This window comes from Mya arenaria, chromosome 15 (assembly GCF_026914265.1).
Source record: "Mya arenaria isolate MELC-2E11 chromosome 15, ASM2691426v1".
NCBI lineage: Eukaryota > Metazoa > Mollusca > Bivalvia > Myida > Myidae > Mya > Mya arenaria.
Window position 1 is genome coordinate 29971693 of NC_069136.1, and position 7719 is coordinate 29979411.

Sequence of the window (7719 nt, forward strand, 5' to 3'; positions counted from 1 at the left end):
TAGCACTATATTCTACGGTAAATAACTGTACGGAAATATCTTCATCTCGATATTCACCAGGGTATATAAGTAGCACTATATTCTACGGTAAATAACTGTATGGAAATATCTTCATCTCGATATTCACCAGGGTATATAAGTAGCACTATATTCTACGGTAAATAACTGTATGGAAATATCTTCATCTCGATATTCACCAGGGTATATAAGTAGCACTATATTCTACGGTAAATAACTGTATGGAAATATCTTCATCACGATATTCACCAGGGTATATAAGTAGCACTATATTCTACGTTAAATAACTGTATGGAAATATCTTCATCACGATATTCACCAGGGTATATAAGTAGCACTATATTCTACGTTAAAATAACTGTATGGAAATATCTTCATCACGATATTCACCAGGGTATATAAGTAACACTATATTCTACGTTAAAATAACTGTATGGAAATATCTTCATCACGATATTCACCAGGGTATATAAGTAGCACTATATTCTACGGTAAATAACTGTATGGAAATATCTTCATCTCGATATTCACCAGGGTATATAAGTAGCACTATATTCTACGTTAAATAACTGTATGGAAATATCTTCATCACGATATTCACCAGGGTATATAAGTAACACTATATTCTACGGTAAATAACTGTATGGAAATATCTTCATCACGATATTCACCAGGGTATATAAGTAACACTATATTCTACGTTAAAATAACTGTATGGAAATATCTTCATCTCGATATTCACCAGGGTATATAAGTAGCACTATATTCTACGGTAAATAACTGTATGGAAATATCTTCATCACGATATTCACCAGGGTATATAAGTAGCACTATATTCTACGTTAAAATAACTGTATGGAAATATCTTCATCACGATATTCACCAGGGTATATAAGTAGCACTATATTCTACGGTAAATAATTGTATGGAAATATCTTCATCACGATATTCACCAGGGTATATAAGTAGCACTATATTCTACGGTAAATAACTGTATGGAAATATCTTCATCTCGATATTCACCAGGGTATATAAGTAGCACTATATTCTACGGTAAAATAACTGTATGGAAATATCTTCATCACGATATTCACCAGGGTATATAAGTAGCACTATATTCTACGGTAAAATAACTGTATGGAAATATCTTCATCACGATATTCACCAGGGTATATAAGTAGCACTATATTCTACGGTAAAATAACTGTATGGAAATATCTTCATCACGATATTCACCAGGGTATATAAGTAGCACTATATTCTACGGTAAATAACTGTATGGAAATATCTTCATCACGATATTCACCAGGGTATATAAGTAGCACTATATTCTACGGTAAATAACTGTATGGAAATATCTTCATCACGATATTCACCAGGGTATATAAGTAGCACTATATTCTACGTTAAAATAACTGTATGGAAATATCTTCATCACGATATTCACCAGGGTATATAAGTAGCACTATATTCTACGTTAAAATAACTGTATGGAAATATCTTCATCACGATATTCACCAGGGTATATAAGTAGCACTATATTCTGCGGTAAATAACTGTATGGAAATATCTTCATCTCGATATTCACCAGGGTATATAAGTAGCACTATATTCTACGGTAAAATAACTGTATGGAAATATCTTCATCTCGATATTCACCAGGGTATATAAGTAACACTATATTCTACGGTAAAATAACTGTATGGAAATATCTTCATCACGATATTCACCAGGGTATATAAGTAACACTATATTCTACGGTAAAATAACTGTATGGAAATATCTTCATCTCGATATTCACCAGGGTATATAAGTAGCACTATATTCTACGGTAAAATAACTGTATGGAAATATCTTCATCACGATATTCACCAGGGTATAAAAGTAGCACTATATTCTACGGTAAATAACTGTATGGAAATATCTTCATCACGATATTCACCAGGGTATATAAGTAGCACTATATTCTACGGTAAAATAACTGTATGGAAATATCTTCATCACGATATTCACCAGGGTATATAAGTAGCACTATATTCTACGGTAAATAACTGTATGGAAATATCTTCATCACGATATTCACCAGGGTATATAAGTAGCACTATATTCTACGGTAAATAACTGTATGGAAATATCTTCATCTCGATATTCACCAGGGTATATAAGTAACACTATATTCTACGGTAAAATAACTGTATGGAAATATCTTCATCTCGATATTCACCAGGGTATATAAGTAGCACTATATTCTATGGTAAAATAACTGTATGGAAATATCTTCATCTCGATATTCACCAGGGTATATAAGTAGCACTATATTCTACGGTAAAATAACTGTATGGAAATATCTTCATCTCGATATTCACCAGGGTATATAAGTAGCACTATATTCTACGGTAAATAACTGTATGGAAATATCTTCATCTCGATATTCACCAGGGTATATAAGTAACACTATATTCTACGGTAAATAACTGTATGGAAATATCTTCATCACGATATTCACCAGGGTATATAAGTAACACTATATTCTACGGTAAAAAAACTGTATGGAAATATCTTCATCACGATATTCACCAGGGTATATATGTAACACTATATTCTACGGTAAAATAACTGTATGGAAATATCTTCATCACGATATTCGCCAGGGTATATAAGTAACACTATATTCTACGTTAAAATAACTGTATGGAAATAACTTCATCACGATATTCACCAGGGTATATAAGTAACACTATATTCTACGTTAAATAACTGTATGGAAATATCTTCATCACGATATATATCTTCATCACGATATTCACCAGGGTATATAAGTAACACTATATTCTACGTTAAAATAACTGTATGGAAATATCTTCATCACGATATTCACCAGGGTATATAAGTAACACTATATTCTACGTTAAAATAACTGTATGGAAATATCTTCATCACGATATTCACCAGGGTATATAAGTAACACTATATTCTACGGTAAATAACTGTATGGAAATATCTTCATCACGATATTCACCAGGGTATATAAGTAACACTATATTCTACGGTAAATAACTGTATGGAAATATCTTCATCACGATATTCACCAGGGTATATAAGTAACACTATATTCACCAGGGTATATAAGTAACACTATATTCTACGTTAAAATAACTGTATGGAAATATCTTCATCACGATATTCACCAGGGTATATAAGTAACACTATATTCTACGTTAAAATAACTGTATGGAAATATATATCTTCATCACGATATTCACCAGGGTATATAAGTAACACTATATTCTACGTTAAAATAACTGTATGGAAATATCTTCATCTCGATATTCACCAGGGTATATAAGTAACACTATATTCTACGTTAAAATAACTGTATGGAAATATCTTCATCACGATATTCACCAGGGTATATAAGTAACACTATATTCTACGTTAAAATAACTGTATGGAAATATCTTCATCTCGATATTCACCAGGGTATATAAGTAACACTATATTCTACGTTAAAATAACTGTATGGAAATATCTTCATCACGATATTCACCAGGGTATATAAGTAACACTATATTCTACGTTAAAATAACTGTATGGAAATATCTTCATCACGATATTCGCCAGGGTATATAAGTAACACTATATTCTACGTTAAAATAACTGTATGGAAATATCTTCATCTCGATATTCACCAGGGTATATAAGTAACACTATATTCTACGTTAAAATAACTGTATGGAAATATCTTCATCTCGATATTCACCAGGGTATATAAGTAACACTATATTATACGTTAAAATAACTGTATGGAAATATCTTCATCACGATATTCACCAGGGTATATAAGTAACACTATATTATACGTTAAAATAACTGTATGGAAATATCTTCATCACGATATTCACCAGGGTATATAAGTAGCACTATATTATACGGTAAATAACTGTATGGAAATATCTTCATCACGATATTCACCAGGGTATATAAGTAACACTATATTCTATGGTAAATAATTGTATGGAAATATCTTCATCTCGATATTCACCAGGGTATATAAGTAACACTATATTCTACGGTAAAATAACTGTACTGAAATATCTTCATCACGATATTCACCAGGGTATATAAGTAGGGTATATAAGTAGCACTATATTCTACGGTAAAATAACTGTATGGAAATATCTTCATCACGATATTCACCAGGGTATATAAGTAGCACTATATTCTACGGTAAATAACTGTATGGAAATATCTTCATCACGATATTCACCAGGGTATATAAGTAGCACTATATTCTACGGTAAATAACTGTATGGAAATATCTTCATCACGATATTCACCAGGGTATATAAGTAGCACTATATTCTACGTTAAAATAACTGTATGGAAATATCTTCATCACGATATTCACCAGGGTATATAAGTAGCACTATATTCTACGTTAAAATAACTGTATGGAAATATCTTCATCACGATATTCACCAGGGTATATAAGTAGCACTATATTCTGCGGTAAATAACTGTATGGAAATATCTTCATCTCGATATTCACCAGGGTATATAAGTAGCACTATATTCTACGGTAAAATAACTGTATGGAAATATCTTCATCTCGATATTCACCAGGGTATATAAGTAACACTATATTCTACGGTAAAATAACTGTATGGAAATATCTTCATCACGATATTCACCAGGGTATATAAGTAACACTATATTCTACGGTAAAATAACTGTATGGAAATATCTTCATCTCGATATTCACCAGGGTATATAAGTAGCACTATATTCTACGGTAAAATAACTGTATGGAAATATCTTCATCACGATATTCACCAGGGTATAAAAGTAGCACTATATTCTACGGTAAATAACTGTATGGAAATATCTTCATCACGATATTCACCAGGGTATATAAGTAGCACTATATTCTACGGTAAAATAACTGTATGGAAATATCTTCATCACGATATTCACCAGGGTATATAAGTAGCACTATATTCTACGGTAAATAACTGTATGGAAATATCTTCATCACGATATTCACCAGGGTATATAAGTAGCACTATATTCTACGGTAAATAACTGTATGGAAATATCTTCATCTCGATATTCACCAGGGTATATAAGTAACACTATATTCTACGGTAAAATAACTGTATGGAAATATCTTCATCTCGATATTCACCAGGGTATATAAGTAGCACTATATTCTACGGTAAAATAACTGTATGGAAATATCTTCATCTCGATATTCACCAGGGTATATAAGTAGCACTATATTCTACGGTAAAATAACTGTATGGAAATATCTTCATCTCGATATTCACCAGGGTATATAAGTAGCACTATATTCTACGGTAAATAACTGTATGGAAATATCTTCATCTCGATATTCACCAGGGTATATAAGTAACACTATATTCTACGGTAAATAACTGTATGGAAATATCTTCATCACGATATTCACCAGGGTATATAAGTAACACTATATTCTACGGTAAAAAAACTGTATGGAAATATCTTCATCACGATATTCACCAGGGTATATATGTAACACTATATTCTACGGTAAAATAACTGTATGGAAATATCTTCATCACGATATTCACCAGGGTATATAAGTAACACTATATTCTACGGTAAATAATTGTATGGAAATATATTCATCACGATATTCACCAGGGTATATAAGTAACACTATATTCTATGATAAATAATTGTATGGAAATATCTTCATCTCGATATTCACCAGGGTATATAAGTAACACTATATTCTACGGTAAAATAACTGTACTGAAATATCTTCATCACGATATTCACCAGGGTATATAAGTAACACTATATTCTACGGTAAATAACTGTATGGAAATATCTTCATCACGATATTCGCCAGGGTATATAAGTAGCACTATATTCTACGGTAAATAACTGTATGGAAATATCTTCATCTCGATATTCGCCAGGGTATATAAGTAGCACTATATTCTACGGTAAATAACTGTATGGAAATATCTTCATCACGATATTCGCCAGGGTATATAAGTAGCACTATATTCTACAGTAAAAATAACTGTATGGAAATATCTTCATCTCGATATTCGCCAGGGTATATAAGTAACACTATATTCTACGGTAAATAACTGTATGGAAATATCTTCATCTCGATATTCACCAGGGTATATAAGTAGCACTATATTCTACGGTAAATAACTGTATGGAAATATCTTCATCTCGATATTCACCAGGGTATATAAGTAGCACTATATTCTACGGTAAATAACTGTATGGAAATATCTTCATCTCGATATTCACCAGGGTATATAAGTAGCACTATATTCTACGGTAAATAACTGTATGGAAATATCTTCATCACGATATTCACCAGGGTATATAAGTAGCACTATATTCTACGTTAAAATAACTGTATGGAAATATCTTCATCACGATATTCACCAGGGTATATAAGTAACACTATATTCTACGTTAAAATAACTGTATGGAAATATCTTCATCACGATATTCACCAGGGTATATAAGTAACACTATATTCTACGGTAAATAATTGTATGGAAATATCTTCAACTCGATATTCACCAGGGTATATAAGCAACACTATATTCTACGGTAAAATAACTGTATGGAAATATCTTCATCATGATATTCACCAGGGTATATAAGCAACACTATATTCTATGGTAAAATAACTGTATGGAAATATCTTCATCACGATATTCACCAGGGTATATAAGTAACACTATATTCTACGGTAAAATAACTGTATGGAAATATCTTCATCACAATATTCACCAGGGTATATAAGTAACACTATATTCTACGGTAAATAACTGTATGGAAATATCTTCATCACGATATTCACCAGGGTATATAAGAAACACTATATTCTACGGTAAATAATTGTATGGAAATATCTTCATCTCGATATTCACCAGAGTATTTAAGTAACACTATATTCTACGGTAAATAATTGTATGAAAATATCACCATGTCGATATTAACCAGAGCACGTCCGTGATCAGAGTCCGGCAAATCTCTAGAAAAATAATTACTCAGTATTTGTGGAACGAAAACAAGAGCGCTACGGAGCGAACACCAACGCTCATCTGTTGCCCTTGACCGAAGTCAGAGTTATGGGCCTTGCTATGCACGTGCATATTGTCAATGTTGACTGTTATACCAAGTTCCTTTGAATAACTTACACGGGGTTTGCGTACAGTTTGCTTGCCACGTGTCCCGGCGGCGATGACAACGGCAAAAAGGCTATCACAATATCTCAACTTTGTCGTCGAAAAACAGACGAGCCAATTTAAATTAATGCGAAAATATGTCAACATGACAACAGTTGATATACTACGCGGTCTGTATTGTTATTAAATGATGACCAAGTTTCAATAGTATATTCCGAATCAGTTAACAATCATAAGCAATAAAAAATCATCGATAATGACCACATGAATACTATGACCATGGTATCATTTTCTCCATCAATAAAACTAAACAATATTCAGTATTGCAGAAATAAAGCCAACACATATATATAATGCAAATATGTGTACACCTGCGTAGCAGATACACATTTAACATAAATAAGCTCTGATGAACTACAAGCGAAACTGGTTGGCTTATTAAAGAAAAGAATACCCATGTGATGTTACTTTTTTATTTGATTATAAAGATTCTTGA